General features: G+C 47.5%; 1 protein-coding gene across 3 annotated transcripts in view; it reads left to right on the top strand.

Annotated features, from left to right (window-relative positions):
* RABGAP1 (RAB GTPase activating protein 1) overlaps positions 1-16,303 on the top strand; it is an 885,283-nt gene that overhangs the window by 221,229 nt on the left and 647,751 nt on the right. The gene's annotated exons all lie outside the window — the stretch shown is intronic.

The raw sequence follows: 16,303 nt of genomic DNA on the forward strand, positions 1-16,303 counted from the left end.
GCCCACACCCAGGCCAGTCCCCCTCCTGCACAGCCTAGAATTCAGATTAAATAATGCAAAATCTCCCTTGGAACCACTCAAAGTCCAACCCTTCCTAGCGTCAGATCAAAACATAGACTTGGGGCAAGCTTTTCATAAGCCTAGAGGAGTGCGTTCAAACAGCATTTACCTCTTTTCAGCCATCCACTTAGTAATGCGTAACTGCTGCAGGGAGCCTTGGGGGAGCTGTTTAGGTAAGGGGAAGTTAACTGCACCCTACCTCTTCCCTGCTGATTTCCTCTGATACCCTTGATTACTCAATCTCTGATTCATCAGGACCAGACCTAAGCCATTCTGACCACCCGAACTATCCAAAAGCAAGGGCTTGTTGCGCAGACCTCCCATGGAGCTCCTGGTGTCTTGTGCTCAGTCTGGACCACTTTTCTCAGTCGGGGAGGGTCTGGTTCTGCATTTCAACCTCCAAAGTCTAGGACTTCATGCCTGGAGAGTGAGTCTGTCACATTAGCTCTTCCCTGCTTCCAGCAGAAGTGGTCCATGTCATATTGTCAGTTCATTGCCCTTTTACGAAGTCTCCCTATTTGGGAGGGGGAACCATTTTGTTGCATGGTATATAGAGCACAATGTGCATCTTTCTGATGTACTGTGCTTCTTTCACTCTCTCCCTTCCATCTCTCCCTGCACCATAGTATGGTGGACACGGCCAAGGGTTAATTTGTTCTCGAAGAATTTATTTGCCTACCTGAACAAACCTCTATATTTACGTCACTAATAGACATCAGATTTCTGGAGGGACTGACTTATAAATATTTTATTAGGCCCCAGTGTGATTTGAATTTGGTCTTTACAGTTTTGATGGGTCTCAGTTTGAACCGTTACACCTTTGTCAGTTATGTTTGTCCTTTAGGACTAGTTTTCTTCTGACCATTATCTTAGTGGGGTGTGTCTGTAAGTGACTTGACTCTGTGTCCGCCTACATTTCACTTTCTTCTACCTGGACAAACTGCCTTGTGACTATTCGTAGCATGAGTGGCTGTGAATACACATTGGCATACACCTGCCGTCTACTGTTGGACTTGGATGTGTATAACTTGTTTTTCTTCGAAGTCGTTTACGTCATAAGATCCTACGACTTCACCTCTTCGAGGTAATCCACATGGTCATCGGTTCCATCTTTAGATTTGTTTTTCTTCACTTTCGGGGTTGGATATGTTTGTCGAAGCTTACTCGACGTCCTTTCTCAAGACCTTTTAAACCCAGATAAGCACACGCAGTCCTAGAGGATTCACCCCACGATTGGAACAAAGCATTGCTGATGAGTCTCCAAAGATCTGACTTGTTGAATTATCAAAGCTTTTTTTTTTTTTTTTTTTTTTTTACCTGGAGTGGAGAATGCTATAGGATGGTTATGGAATGGATCCCATTTTGAAGGGGCCCTCAGTGCAGAGTGAAATGCCTGGACAATGATCAACAGCTGGTCTGTAAATTGTACCTCTCCCCAGAACACAACTGTGTGGCTTGCCTGCAGGTCAAGATGTTAAGATACGTTCGGACACGACAACTCGCTCACAGTATGTAGACTGTCTGAGATGGAGGTATTAGAGGGAGATGAGATCATATGTGCTAATGAGGAGAAAAAGTATGAAAGAGCAGAGTTGTCAGGTAGCCCATTCTACATTGCATCTGGAGCCGTGCTTAATTTGAGCCGGTGGTTGCTGGTGCTGGGCTGACACTTATTTTTCTGCCTCAAGCATTTACTGTGAGCAAAAGACACATATGGGAAAGATGGAGGAAGAGAAAAACAAAAAAGCATCACAAAGGGAGAAAGCAGAAAGCTGCAAGAGTGAGCTAAAGGGACCGGAAGTGGCTTTAAATTGAAGAGGCCCGAGATGGCTTCAGGATGACGCTGCCTCAGTATTCGTGCTTGCACATTTAATTGTAGCAGCTGCATGTTTCAGAGGAGAGCTTTGGGCACTGGCACGTTTTTATTTGCAAATTAAGCACTGTTCTGGAGACTCCAACATTGACATGGATGCAGCGATGACGATAGGCAGCCATCGATCTCCTTCCGTAAGAGTTCGGACATCGATTTGGAGACAACCTCGTACCCAAAGACGAAGACTATGTTAAAGGTCAGGAGTACTGTTGCACCTCTGACACACAAACCAGGAATGCAAGACTTCACCGAGCTAGGCCCTAGAGTGGATCGGCCCGGCAGCCAGTTGTACCACACGGGTCTCGGTGCTCCATGACCATTTGGTTACAGTCCACACAGTCAATATTCCGTGGACGAGAAAGGATAAGAGACATCTCGATCCTGATCCGGCTTTCAGCCACAACCCTTTGAATACCCGATGCCAAAGGGATATTTAAAAAGCCCACACATGGACAATTTGGCACTGAAGGCGAAGTTGGCTCCAAAACAACATACTGCTGAAGAAGAGGGTCCAATCCTCAAAGCTCCATTAGTTTTTCGATAAAAGTGGGTGGACTACTGATCCAAAGAGCCTTTGATAATGCTGCCACCAAAGAGACCTGTAGTCAACAATGGCACAAGTCCTCCACTACCCCCATTACCATTACCTCACAGCTCGCTAGCACATTCACTTACATCACACTTTCCTAGGCATTCAACCACAGGGAGTGTAGATCTTTTTTTTCCCTGAGACGATGATTTGGAAGGGCCCTCAGGTTACCCACAGAACACTGTTAATCCTTGGCAGACTGTCAACCCAAAGGATGATCCAAATTTAGAACAAAGTCCCATAAAATCATCTTGCCAGATGACACCATGCGTTGCCATAGTATAATACAAAGAGCATCAACATACTACAAGGTAAATATACATATCACCCCTGAAGAGGACTTTTTTTTATTAGATATCTTATCCAGAAGGTAAGGAACCTCTCATTACCTACCTATGAACATGGTCCACGCTGAAACCGTCAGCAGACCTTTTTAAAGACCCTGTCGAAAGTAGTTTACTAACTGCCAGTGTAGAGAGGAAATATAAACCATCATCCTAAGAATGATCTACATTAGGGGCACCCACCCCTGATTAGTTAGTGGTGGCTACCACATGGACACAAACACCTGCATAAGCAACAGAGGATTCTCCTCCTCCTGACAAAGAAAGCAATTGGATTGAAACTGTAGGGAAGAGGGTCGCTGTAGGCTGTGCGAATCACTAGCAGATTGACAGCTCTGTAGGGCTGCTCTCGAGATACAAAAGAACACAGTGGGACACAGTGGACAATCGCCTCAAATCTTCCAGATGAGTGTAGGAAAAAAGGAGAGGATCTAGTAAGTGAAGGAAAACTCATTTTCAAGGCATGTGTGCATCTGGACGTATGACTTCAAAGAAGTCTTTTGAATCACAAAGTAGTGTGGCTCCTCCTTCTCGGTGATACTGCACATGTGCATCAACTCCTTTGTTAGATTTTCTTTCCGTGGTCAAGTACGGACGTGTATGCTTGCTCTCCAGGTCTATATGATCAACGATCACTCTGGTTCCTAATACACTCTAACCCTCACCGGTTTTGTTTACGATCACACGTCACATCTTGGAGTACAAAGGTTTAATCGCCTGTCGAACCGATGCGCTTCGACCAAGCCCTCTACAGGGCCTTGCCCTTTGGGGCCCCCCAACTCAGTCTCCATCAGGATCGAATGCCCTCTTGGTAATGGAACGTACACCTTTCTGTTTCTGGCCTCATTGCCATGCCAAATATCTGTGTATGGACTTCCCTCAGGTCTGTAACCTGTTAGTCACCCGAACACAGGGGAACGGATTGTGAGGCCTGCCAGTCTTCCCACTTGAAGAAAATCCTCAGACTGTTGGGCATGCCGCCTCGACATGCAGTAGAGGAGCACAGAGGGCACTCCTGACCTCTTTGGGTAGAAAGACATCAGTGAGGAACAACACCCTGAAGTTCTTGTAGTGGAAGAGGAGGTGTTCTCTGTTGAGGACAGTTCTGAATTTGAATTTGAAGTTGAAACAACTGATGTCGCACAGGAGACTCGAACAGTGAGTACTGTACCCCCTGCCCCTCAACACCATTTTGAACACTTCAGTAAACACACAGCACATCTTGAACAAGAGGCCTTCAGTCATGCCTCTGCCCATGGTCGGTACTGATAGACTAGTTTGGATGGCCTGCCCTCTGGCTCAGCACCAAAGCCTTCAGAGCCAACAACTTTGTCACCTACCCGCATATCTGTGCCGATCCAACTGTCGACATCCACTGCTTCAACGATGAGTGAAACTTCGACAGTGAAACACAAGCACAGTTCAGATCGAAAGCTTCAAGGCCGACCCTGAAAAAGCCCACTGAAAAAATAGTGGAGCCTGTTCTCCATAAATTACAGGAGAAATTCGATGCTCAACAACAGACTCCATCTACAATACTGCCATCTTCTAAGAGACCGCTTTCTTTTGAAGAGGCATTTGATTCCCCTACTCCACCGAAAAAAAGAAGGTTGACAAAGCCACTAGTTCTGTGCCTTTTTGACCACCCTCATCACCTCTACCACCTCCTCCACCACCATCAGACTCACCATCTCCACCACAGTCTGTGATCACAATTCGGGACCCCTGGTAATGGCACAGGTGGACATGATGCAGGAGATAATGCTTTTGGTGCACCATCATATAAAGACAACGGGACACCTATGATGTAGATCCTCCAGGGAACACTGACCCTTACTTATTCCCCGCACATTCATCCACTTCTGATGATTCCACTGCATATCAGGAGTTAATAGGTAGGGATGCTACTTTCCGTGACGTGTAGCTAGACAAAGAACCCCCTAGAAGACAAGTTCCTTTTTGAACCAGTCATCTACAATACTTACTATGCTAAAAGGCATGTTATTCCACACAGATGACATCTTCAAAGACCCTTGAAAAGGGCTACTTACTCCTGGGGCTATAAAAAATACAAAGCCTCTCCATCAGATACCATATATGTTAGAGTAGAGGTACCACTGGACTCTCTATTAGTCACCAGCCACCGTAAAAGAGCTAATTCACAAACTACTGGTGATGCCCCACCACCAAACAAGGAAAGGAAGCACATTGATGCTGTAGGGAAAAGGCTTGCGGCCCAATCTACAAACCATTGCTGTGTCACCAATACGATGTGTTTGCTAGCAAGATATGACTGTGCTCACTGGGAGGAAATAGAAGAGCTCGCCAAATATCTCCCAGATGAGCACAGAAAAAGGGGGCAAGAAATTGTCGCAGAGGGCACACCTATTTGCAACACCTCTATACGTTATGCCATAGATGCTGCCAGCACTGCAGCAAGAGTGATTAATACACGCCTCCTGCTCCGTCAACACGCACTGCTGCATATTTCAGGGTTCAAGCCAGATGTACAGCAAAACCTCCTAAATGTTCATTTTGACAAGGAACATCTCTTTTTGCCCCAAGTTGAGGAGGCCTTCGAGAAAATTAAAAAAGACACACACGGCCAAGTCCACGAGGGACCTCCAAACATCTACACCTGTAGGCTTCATTTGCAATTCCAGCTATTGTGGGGGTTCCAAAACTGCCACTACAGAAGCCTCCATCTCCGACCAACCTAGTTGACATCAATATAACTCCTCCAAAGAGAGGCTTCTACAGGGGTAACAGTGGCAAGTGTAGTGTCAAAGGTGCTTCCCCACGTGGTGGAACTCCGATCATCAAAGAATGACTTCCCTCACATTCCCCCGACCATACAACACTTGTTGTTCATATACAACATTTTCTACCTACATGGCAATCAATAACATCAGCCCAGTTGGTGTTGAATATTATCCAACATGGTTACTCTCTGAAGCTCGTTACCACACCTCCCAACATACCACGTCACATAAGTTACCCTTGGAACATCAAACTCTGCTCAAACAGGAAGTTCAAGCTCTTTTTCTCAAAGGAGCTATAGAACCTGTCTCTCTACAACATGAAGATTCAGTAACATACTACCTATAGTTCCTAAACCCCATAAAGGACTGATCCTTACGCCCATTCTAGATCTAAGGCCCCTAAACCACTACATCCTGTCAGAATTATTATATGATCCCACTCCTCCAACAAGGGATTTTGTCTAAGCCCTCTATCTAAAGAATGCCTCAATACACCCAACACATCACAAATAACTCAGGTTTGTGATTGGTAGGAAACATTATCAGTTCAAAGTTTTTCTATTCGGTCATCGAGGTTTCTTTAATCATTCATCGGTGGTAGTGGATTGAACTTAGGATCCCAGAAGAGCGATGGTGGAAAAAAAGAGGACTTTCAGGAAATGTCAACAAGCGTGCCAACGATTCCTCACTGAAAACAAAGGGTCAGTGATGTCCCAGGGTGAGAAAGTGTCAGACGGAAAGTTGCAGACCTGGAGGAATGTATATTCGATCTAGAGAGCCACTGTCATCAATGCAGGAGTCCCTGCTAAGTTATTCGCTACATACGCAGACATTACCTAGGCAGGAGCTCACACGAGAGGCAAGAAAGGCTTGAGTGGCCACTTGAATTTAGCAGTAGAGGGACAAGGCCAGTAGGACCTTATACTGGCTGTGCACGTCTAGAGAGGCCGGAGCCCCGGTGGCTTATTTGGTGGCTGAGGAGGCTCTTGAATAACGGGAACTGTACCCATTGTGCAAGCTTCGACAGCATATTACTAGGCATTGTATGGGGGACCGCACAAGTCCTCAAGAGGATTTGCGTACATTCATACATGACCTGCCAATGCCCAGATTGTCCCCAGAGGACTGCAACTCCCTGGAGGCAGACGTCACCTGTGATGTTGCGCACAGTCTTGGCACAGTTACAGGCAGGTAAGGTGCCGGGTCCTAATGGATTCCAGGTGGAATTCTGGCAGTTGGTATGCCTCAGAAGGGCCCTCTGCTGCTAAAGGGCTTTAGGGAAGCACTGGAGAAGGGAGTTGCCAGATGCCCATACAACCGCTCAAATAATGGCAATTCCCAAGCCTCATATGGAGGGAACACATTGTGGAGATATCCAACTGTTCTCCTTGTTAAATGCAGAGGTGAAAATATGAGCTAAGATGCTGACAACTCGTTCGGGGGTTTCAGTGGACCCCTGAGATGAGTGACTGTCTTGCTATATGCAGATGATGTGCTGCTGTGTTTGGGTGATCCGGAGTCAATGGGGCCCAGATCTTTAGAAATTCTTCAAATTTTCGGAACATACTCTGGCCTCCAGGTGAATTTTAATAAATCTTACATATAGCCTATAACCCCCTGCCATATGGATATGCTATGGGCATCATGGATATCAAAATTGTCCTCTGGATTTGAGTACTTGGGGGTTCACGTTACAGAGGAGGCGCAGAGGTTCTATAAAAGAAACTTAGCTCATGGAGAGGCTCCAAGGAATTATTCCACCAGGGGTTTCACCTGCACCCTCATGGAATCTTAACGTAGTTCTCACATGACTTATGGGCCCCCCATTTGAATCCCTACACATGTCCTCTTTAGTTCCTTTCTTGGAGAGTGGCATTTCTAGTTGCTTTCACTTCAGCCAGACGTGTAAGTGAGCCCCAGGCTTTAACCTTAGAAGAATCTTTCTTCCATCTGCACAGAGAGAGTAGTTCTTCGCACCAACCTTAAATTTCTTCCTAAAGTGGTTTCCCCATTTTCACCTCGACCAATCAATTGAGTTACTGGTTTTTCCTACAACCAGATTCTGTTGTAGATTGGGCCCTCTATACATTAGATGTTAAAAGGGTCTTTATGGTCTACATTGATAGAACTAAAACTTTCAGAAACCACAAGCAACTTTTTGTTGCCTTTTCACCACCTCATAAAGGGAACTCTATACCCAAATGAGGCATAGCCAGCTGGATAGTAACATGTATTCAAACATGCTGTTTTGAAGCTAAAAGAACCTTCCCTACACCTCTTAGAGCGCACTACAAGGAAGAAAGGTGCATCCATGGCTTTCCTAGGAAACATCCCCTTGGCTGGCAAACGGCGACATGGTCCACACCACACACCTTCACAAAGCAGTATTGTCTGGCTGTTTCAGCGAGTCAATTTAGGTCAGGCAGTGATATGTACCCTTTTGCAAACCACTGCAACACCCTGAGGTCAGCCACTGCTTCTGAGGTGGACAGCTTTCCAGTCAATGCAAACCATGTGTAACTACAGCCACACATGCCTCAAATGGAAGAGGTTACTTACCCTGTAAGCATCTGTTTGTGGCATGTAGTGCTGTAGATTAACATGTACCCACCCTCCTCCCAAGACGCTTGTGCCCGTTGCAGTTTCTACTCACATTTTTTCACATGGACCTCATTATTTTCACTTATCTACACTCCATTCTCACCACCTGTGGGAAAACAATCTAACAATGGAGTTGATGCCCTTGCACAGTATCACCATGAAGGAGTCATCACTCTACCTCATGACTCAGACTTGTTCCCCCCCCCCCCCAAGAGTTCCACCGGTAGGGCAGCAAACCGGTAAAGAAAGTGCAGTAGGATCACCATCTTCAAGACCATGATCCGGTCACTTACAGAAAGATGGAGAGTGCTCCAGAAGTCAACCGAGCATTGCAGCTTAGTGAGGCCTCTACCATAATTATCCTCAAAGCTCTTGTTCGCCGATCTGTATATCGCCACCTCCCAGTATCGAATGGTAGTCTGTTCCCACTGCATCTCCAGTGCGATCCATAGGACCGGCTACTCCTCAGTGGTGGAATGCAGAGGATGAGCACTAGATTTATGCCAATTGACTGAAAGACCTGGCGGTTCCCCAAATGTCAATAGGGCCGCAAACCCCCCCCCCCCCGCCCCAAGTCAGACATCTTGCCACTCATATATAAAAGCACCTCATCTGCATATAACGAGATATACAGTTTATCCACCGTGAGCCGCAGCCCTCTGTAATGCCTGTCCCACCTTACAGTTCAGACAAAAGGCTCCATAGCCAGGGCAAATAACAGTGGGGAGAGCAGGCAGCCCTGCCTGGTACCCGACTCGACCTGATAGGAATCCAATATCACGACCTTCTTTTGACCGTCTCCATTGGCTTAGTATATAACAGCCGGATTCATTTAACAAATTGGAGCCCAAAGCCCATCCCGAGTAGGGTAGTGTGGAGGAATTCCCAGAGGTAAACGCTTTCTTAAGGTTCACGGACAGCACTAGAGAATCTGGAGGGAAACACCCATGCATGTCCAAGACATGGATCAGTTGGCTTATGTTAGGCAGGGTGCTACAAATGGGGACAAACCCTTTCTTGTCAGGATGTATGAGTTTACCAATTTGAGGCAAGCTCCTATTTGCCAGAACCCTGCTCAGAATTGTGTAATCTACATTGAGCATGGAAAGGGGGCAATACGATTTGACCAGTTCAGGGTCCGTTTCTTTCTTAGGCAAAAACACAATCATGGCTTCTTGCAATGAAGACGGGAGCAGGCCCGGTGTCAGCTCCCCATCGAAGACGTCCGCTAATTTAGAGGCTAGGGTCACAGCATAAGTAGCATAGAACTCAATAGGCAGCCCATCCGGACAGGGGATCTTGCCCTGTGCAAATTCCTTAATCGCGAAAGTCACCTCCTGAACAGAAATTTCGGCGCCAAGCTTCTCCACCGTCTTTGGGCCCAGAACACGAGGGGAAGAATCTCCAATGTACTGCAAAATGTTGGTCGGTGGAACTTCTGCACCAATATTATACAACTCGCAATAATACTGGGTAAATATCCTATACATTCCTCCTGCGAGAACACTTCCCGGCCAACAGAATCCCAAATCTGCGAGAGTAGTTTATCCTCTGGTCTCCTCCTCAGGAGCCAAGCCAGCATACTCCCCAACATATCTCTATCCGCATGGTCCTGCGCAATATTTGTACTTGTACTGCTGTAAGCATTCTACCAGAATGAATAATTTCTTCCTTTCTTCCAACAGCCGCACCGTACCTTTGGCCACCATCACTCTGACATCCAGTGGCACACCATTCAGTACTCCTTCCTGCCACTTGATATCAGTGTGCAGTTGAGTGTGAGTGCACATCTTATTAGAAATACAGTGACCCCTGTAGGACCACCTTGAGGGCCTCCCAATCAATCCCGACCGATGATACCTTTCATGCATTCTCTAGCCAATAATTATAGCTCTATAGTTCTGGGGGGGTGGTAGCTTGGCAGGTTCCAGTGCATAGAACTTGGACAGGTCATCAGGGCCACGACCTCCTGCAGCCAGTCCTCCAGAAGACCAAGCATGGACTCGCTCTCCACTCTCTCCGGCAGACCAACAATATTAATGTTGCAGCTCGAACTCCAGTCGGCGACTGTGGGCCTCCAAGTTAGTGAGGCGGCAGTCCATGCTTAACATCTTGAGTTGAAGGGTTTGGACAGAGGTCTTCAGGACGGACACTCCTTCTGAAATTTTCCTTGAGTTCTCCTGAATGGGGTCTAGCTCCACCAACATCAGGTTGCCTTCCAGGTGTTCTCCAGTAGCATCAATCACATCCGCAGTTTTTCACATTTACTATCAAGTTGTGAAGTCTTACTACATCTGGCGCCCTGCTTGATCACCTCTTGGGAGGCACCCGCCCAGGCATCATCCTTCAGTCTCTGGAAACAACCCATAATGCTAAAGTATAAGGTAAGTCAAATCATGGCAAACCCCAGGGACCAAGGCACTGTAGGAGCCAACTCGTCCGCAGTGTGAGTGGTAGGGATAGGCAGGCCGGCAGGGGCCAACACAGCCCGGGGGGGGGGCAACCACCAGGGTTCACTGGCAAGGTGCTCACACACTTTGCACCCTACAGGGGCAGTCTCAGTGTCCTCCAGGCAGGTAAGTGCACTGTACACCGCCAGTTATCTACCTTCCAGGGCACATCTGTCACCACATGAGGGCAATATGTTCAGCGAGGGCCTACAGGCTCGACAGCAGTCTCCCCTTGGCAAGGTGCTGTGATAGTCCTCCTGCAAACAGGGTACACCCTTACTCTTCCAGCAAGCGCTCCCTCACAGTGACGCTGACCGCCATCAGTCGATGGATTCAACAGGCAGGCCACTAATACTGAGCAAGTTACTGTAATGCAACTTACTGTAATGCAGCCCAGTGTCATGGCCACCGGGCGCAATGGTGCTAGATGTGGCCTCTAGTCTTTAGGCCCAGAAGCCCTCATTTCAAACTTTAGGGCCTAGGAAAGGAGTGTTGGACGGGTAATCCTTTCCGGCGCACCACCGTGGCCCCCACCAATCCAATGTGACCTCCCCACCTGAAGAGGGGGGCGAGGCCCGCAACGGTCCAACAATTGTGCTGGTTCAGTCGATTGGGGGAGGGGGAAAGCAAGCCTGTGCCCATGTAATGCGCATTTCACTCGCCCTGCCTGTGCTGATTCAGGAGGGCGGAGATGGAACACAGGCGAGCACCACATTGTTTGCACTATTACAGGGCCGCCATTTTGCCTCTGCTGGTGTTACCGTTCATACTCGCCTCATCCAGGCTCTCTGCCGTGCCCCTGCATTGTTCTCGACATCTGTGGTCACTCCTGTTATGACTGCAGTGGGGGCCCCCAGGAACCGCGATTTCAAATGCTTGTGGGGGCTGTGAGGGGCCCAATGAAACACAGGTTGAATGAAGAGCTCCGCAGCGATGGTGCCTATGGCATGGCAGCTAGGTGTGCCACCTACATATGCTCCCTTGTTTGGCATTTCAGTGGTCACAGATGGGGGAAATTTAGATCTAGTGTTTATTTGGCCCACAGTCCATAGCTGTGTGCAGTGGTGGAACAGTAGCATTCTATTGCAGGTAAAGGCTTTTCTGTCCCCATTACCACAGGTGACCATTACAACAGGCACATTCCTCAAGGGTTGGGAGGTGAACATATTGGAGTTGACTGGCCAAGCGGTATGGACTGCTCAACAAAAAACTCATCACATCAACTTTTTAGAGCTCCTAGCGATACAGATGGTGCTCAAGGCATTCTTCTAGTACATACACCATAATGTAGTCCTCTTAAAGACACAATATAACAGCAATGTATAACATACAGTAGACATGTAGGCACTCATCTTCTATCTCAGTTAGCACAGAGCATATGGAAAGGGGCAGTACGACATCACATTAATCTCCTGGCAGAACATCTCTTGGGAGCAGAGAGCAATGTTGCAGACCTATTAAGCTGGACGCAGTAACTAGTCCATGAGTGGGAACTTCACTCACCAGTCATTCAGCAGTACTTTCAGATTTGGGTAACACAAGACACAGATCTCTTGTCAGATACTTCACCTCCAAGCTTCTTTACGAAAGGTTACAGGGCAATGCAGTGGGTCAGGGATATTTGCCTACGCTTTTCCTCCTCTCCTACTCTTTCCATATGTGGTGAAGAAGCTCAGGCAAACAACTCTCACCCTTAATATAGTAGCTCCCACGTGGGCAAGACGGCCATGGTACTCCACCCTTCTTGGCTTGTTGATAGTTCCTCATAAGAAGCTTCCCATCAGACAATCAGACACAGAGATCCAAGACAACTCAATCTAGCAATCTGACTTTTGAAGTCCTGGAGTTTGTTTGGGTACCTTAAACAGCCCTCTAAATACATTGACATCCTTGAGTAAATAAGGCAACCTACCTCTAGGACCTGCTATGCAGCTAAGTGGAAAAGGTTTGTGTGCAATTGTTTTTCACAGCCCATTGATCCTATCAACCCTACAGTACAAAACCTGCTATGTTACATACTAGATCTACAACAATCCGGTCTAGCCTACATATCTATATGTCTTCACCTTGTAGCTGTTACTGTGTACCTAGGAAACAGGGAACATAGTTCACGGCTTTAAATTCCATTTGTCAAAGGGTTCATGAAAGGTTCAAAAAGATTAATACCTACAAGAACACCACCTGCTTTTGTGTGGTAGTAACTAGACTCATGGGTCCTCTGTTCGAGTCATTACATTCCTCTCCACTTCAGTACCTTCCAAGGAAGGTTGCTTTTCTAGTAGCAATTACCTGGTTGAGAAGAGATGTTGAAATACAAACACTCACTCTACAAGAGCCTTTCTTTCAAATACATCATGGCAGAGTAGTACCGAGACCCAATCCAAAGTGTGTCTCTAAAGTTGTCATCTTTTCATGTGAATCAGACTTTTGAGATGCCAGTTTTCTTTCTGAACCTAGATTTAGTAGCAGAAAGAGCACTTCACACTTTAGATGTCAAGAGTGTTCTAAACTTTTCAGAAAGCACAACAACTATTTGGAGCCTTTTTCAACCCTAGACTCGGTCAGCCAATATCCAAAGCTGGTATTGCTAGATGGATAGTCATATGAATCCAAACATGTTATGGCAAGGCCGATAGGACCTTACAAGTTCTTCCAAGAGTACGTTCCACTAGAAAGAAAGGTGGTTCTATGGCTTTCTTTGTTAATATTCCTGTAACTGACGTTTCCAAGGCAATGACTTGGTCTGCTCCACACACATTTACCGAACAGTATTGTGTGGATGTCCTTGCATGCCATCAGGCTTGTGTAGGGCAAGCTGTACTCAGAACTTTGTTTCAAACCTCAACAACTAGTGACTAGCCACCAGAAGGGGGAACTGCTTAACTGCCTATCCAGAGCATGTGTATCTACAGCCACAAATACTACAAATGGATTGTTACTTATCTTGTAAGTGCCTGTTCATTGCATTTAGTGCGTAGAGTCACATGTGCATACCTCCCATGAAGTTATTGGTTGTTTAAGATAAAACTCGAATATTCACATTACATGTGTGTAGGAAGTTGGCTCTGTATATACTATCTCAAAGTAAAAGATAGTGTGCACAGAGTCCAAGGGTTCCCCTTAAAGGTAAGATAGTGGCAAAAAGAGATAATTCTAATGCTCTATTTTGTGGTAGTGTGGTCGAGCAGTACGCTTATCAGAGGGTAGTGTTAAGCATTTGTTGTACACACACAGGCAATAAATGAGGAACACACTCAGACTTAACTCCAGGCCAGTAGTTTTTATATAGAAAAATATATGTTCTTTATTTTTAGAACCACAAGGTCAAGATTTGAAGTAAATACATAAAATGCAAGGTACTCCACACAGGTAAGTTAGGAACTTTGAATTAGAGCAATAACATATACACTTTGTTAAAATGGCAATAAGCTATTTTAAAAGTAGACAGTGCAAAAATCAACAATTCCTGGGGGAGGTAAGTATTGGTCAGGTTGTGAGGTAAGTAAGACACTTACAAGTCTCAGTTCCTGGGCATAGGCAGCCCACTGTTGGGGGTTCAAGGCAACCCCAAAGTTACCACACCAGCAGCTCAGGGCTGGTCAGGTGCAGAGGTCAAAGAGGTTCCCAAAACACATAGGCGTCTATGGAGAACAGGGGTGCTCAGGTTCCAGTATGATAGCAGGTAAGTACCCGCGTCCTCGGGGGGCAAACCAGGGGAGTTTTGTAGAGCACTGGGCGGGGGGGACTGTGCGCAAAGCAGGCGTCTGGTTTTGTATTGGATTCAGTGGAGGGACCCAGGGGTCACTCTAGCGGTGCAGGCAGGGCACAGGGGGGCTTCTCGGGCCAGCCACCACCTGGGCTAGGCAGAGGGTCACCTGGTGGTCACTCTTGCACTGAGGTTTGGTTCCTTCTGGTCCTGGGGGCAGTGGGTGCAGTGCTTGGTCCAGGCGTCGGGTTCCTTGTTACAGGCAGTTGCGGTCAGGGGGCGCCTCTGGATTCTGTCTGCAGGCGTTGCTGTGGGGATCCAGGGGGGGTCGTCTTGGGCTACTCACGGGGTCGCAGTCGCCTGGGAGTCCTCCCTGTGGTGTTGGTTCTCGAGCTGGGGGTGTCGGGTGCAGAGGGTGAAGTCTCACGCTTCCGGCGGGAAGAGTGAGGGCTTTGAAAGTTGCAGAAAAGTTGCACGATTGTTGCTGTTTGTTGAGCATAGCTGCTGCTCACAGGAGTTTCTTGGTCCTGGGGTTCAGAGCAGTCCTCTAAGGCTTCAGAGATCGCTTGTCCCTGTTGGATGCGTCGCTGTTGCAGTTTTTCGAGTCAGGAGACAGGCTGGTAGGACTGGGGCCAAAGCAGTTGTCTTCCATCGTCTCTGCAGGCTTGCAGGTCACCAGTCTGTCTTCTTAGTTCAGGTTGCAGGAATCTGATTTCCTGGGTTCTGGGGTGCCCCTAAATACAACATTTTAGCGGCGTGTTTAGGTCTGGGAGGGCAGTAGCCAATGGCTACTGTCTTGGAGGGTGGCTACTCCCTCTTTGTGCCCCCTCCCTGAGGGGAGGGGGACACATCCCTAACCCTATTGGGGGAATCCTCCAAACTAAAGATGGAGGATTTCTAAAGGCAGGGGTCACCTCAGCTCAGGGCACCTTAGGGGTTTTCCTGACTGGTGGGTGACTCCTCCTTGGTTTTCTAATCATCTCCTCCAGCCTTGCCGCCAAAAGTGGGACCGGTGGCCGGAATGGCAGGCATCTCATCCAGCTGGGATGCCCTGTGGTGCTGTAACAAAGGGGGTGAGCCTTTGAGGCTCACCACCAGGTGTTAGAGTTCTTGCAGGGGGAGGTGAGAAGCACCTCCACCCAATACAGACTTTGTTCCTGGCCACAGAGTGACAAAGGTACTCTCCCCATGTGGCAAGCAAATCGTCTGGTTGTGGCAGGCTGGCAACAACTGGTCAGCCTAACACTAGAAGTCGGATTGGTATTCAGGGGGCATCTCTAAGATGTCCTCTGGGTGCATTTTACAATACATTCCACTCTGGCATCGGTGTGCATTTATTGTGCTGAGAAGTTTGATACCAAACTTCCCAGTTTTCAGTGTAGCCATTATGGTGCTGTGGAGTTCGTGCATGACAGACTCCCAGACCATATACTCTTATGGCTACCCTGCACTTACAATGTCTAAGGTTTTGCTTAGACACTGTAGGGGCATAGTGCTTATACACAATGCCCTCACCTGTGGTATAGTGCACCCTGCCTTAGGGCTGTAAGGCCTGCTAGAGGGGTGACTTACCTATGCCGCAGGCAGTGTGAGGTTGGCATGGCACTCTCTAACTCGGCTTAGTCATTTTCTCCCCACCAGCACACACAGGCTGTGAGGCAGTGTGCATGTGCTGAGTGAGGGGTCCCCAGGGTGGCATAAGACATGCTGCAGCCCTTAGAGACCTTCCCTGGCATCAGGGCCCTTGGTACCAGGGGTACCATTTACAAGGGACTTACCTGGGTGCCAGGGTTGTGCCAATTGTGGAAGCAAAGGGACAGTTTAGGGAAAGAACACTGGTGCTGGGGCCTGGTTAGCAGGGTCCCAGCACACTTTCAGTCATAACTTGGCCTCAGCAAAAGGCAAAAAGTCAGGGGGT

This window comes from Pleurodeles waltl, chromosome 6, assembly GCF_031143425.1.
Source record: "Pleurodeles waltl isolate 20211129_DDA chromosome 6, aPleWal1.hap1.20221129, whole genome shotgun sequence".
Taxonomy (NCBI): Eukaryota; Metazoa; Chordata; class Amphibia; order Caudata; family Salamandridae; genus Pleurodeles; species Pleurodeles waltl.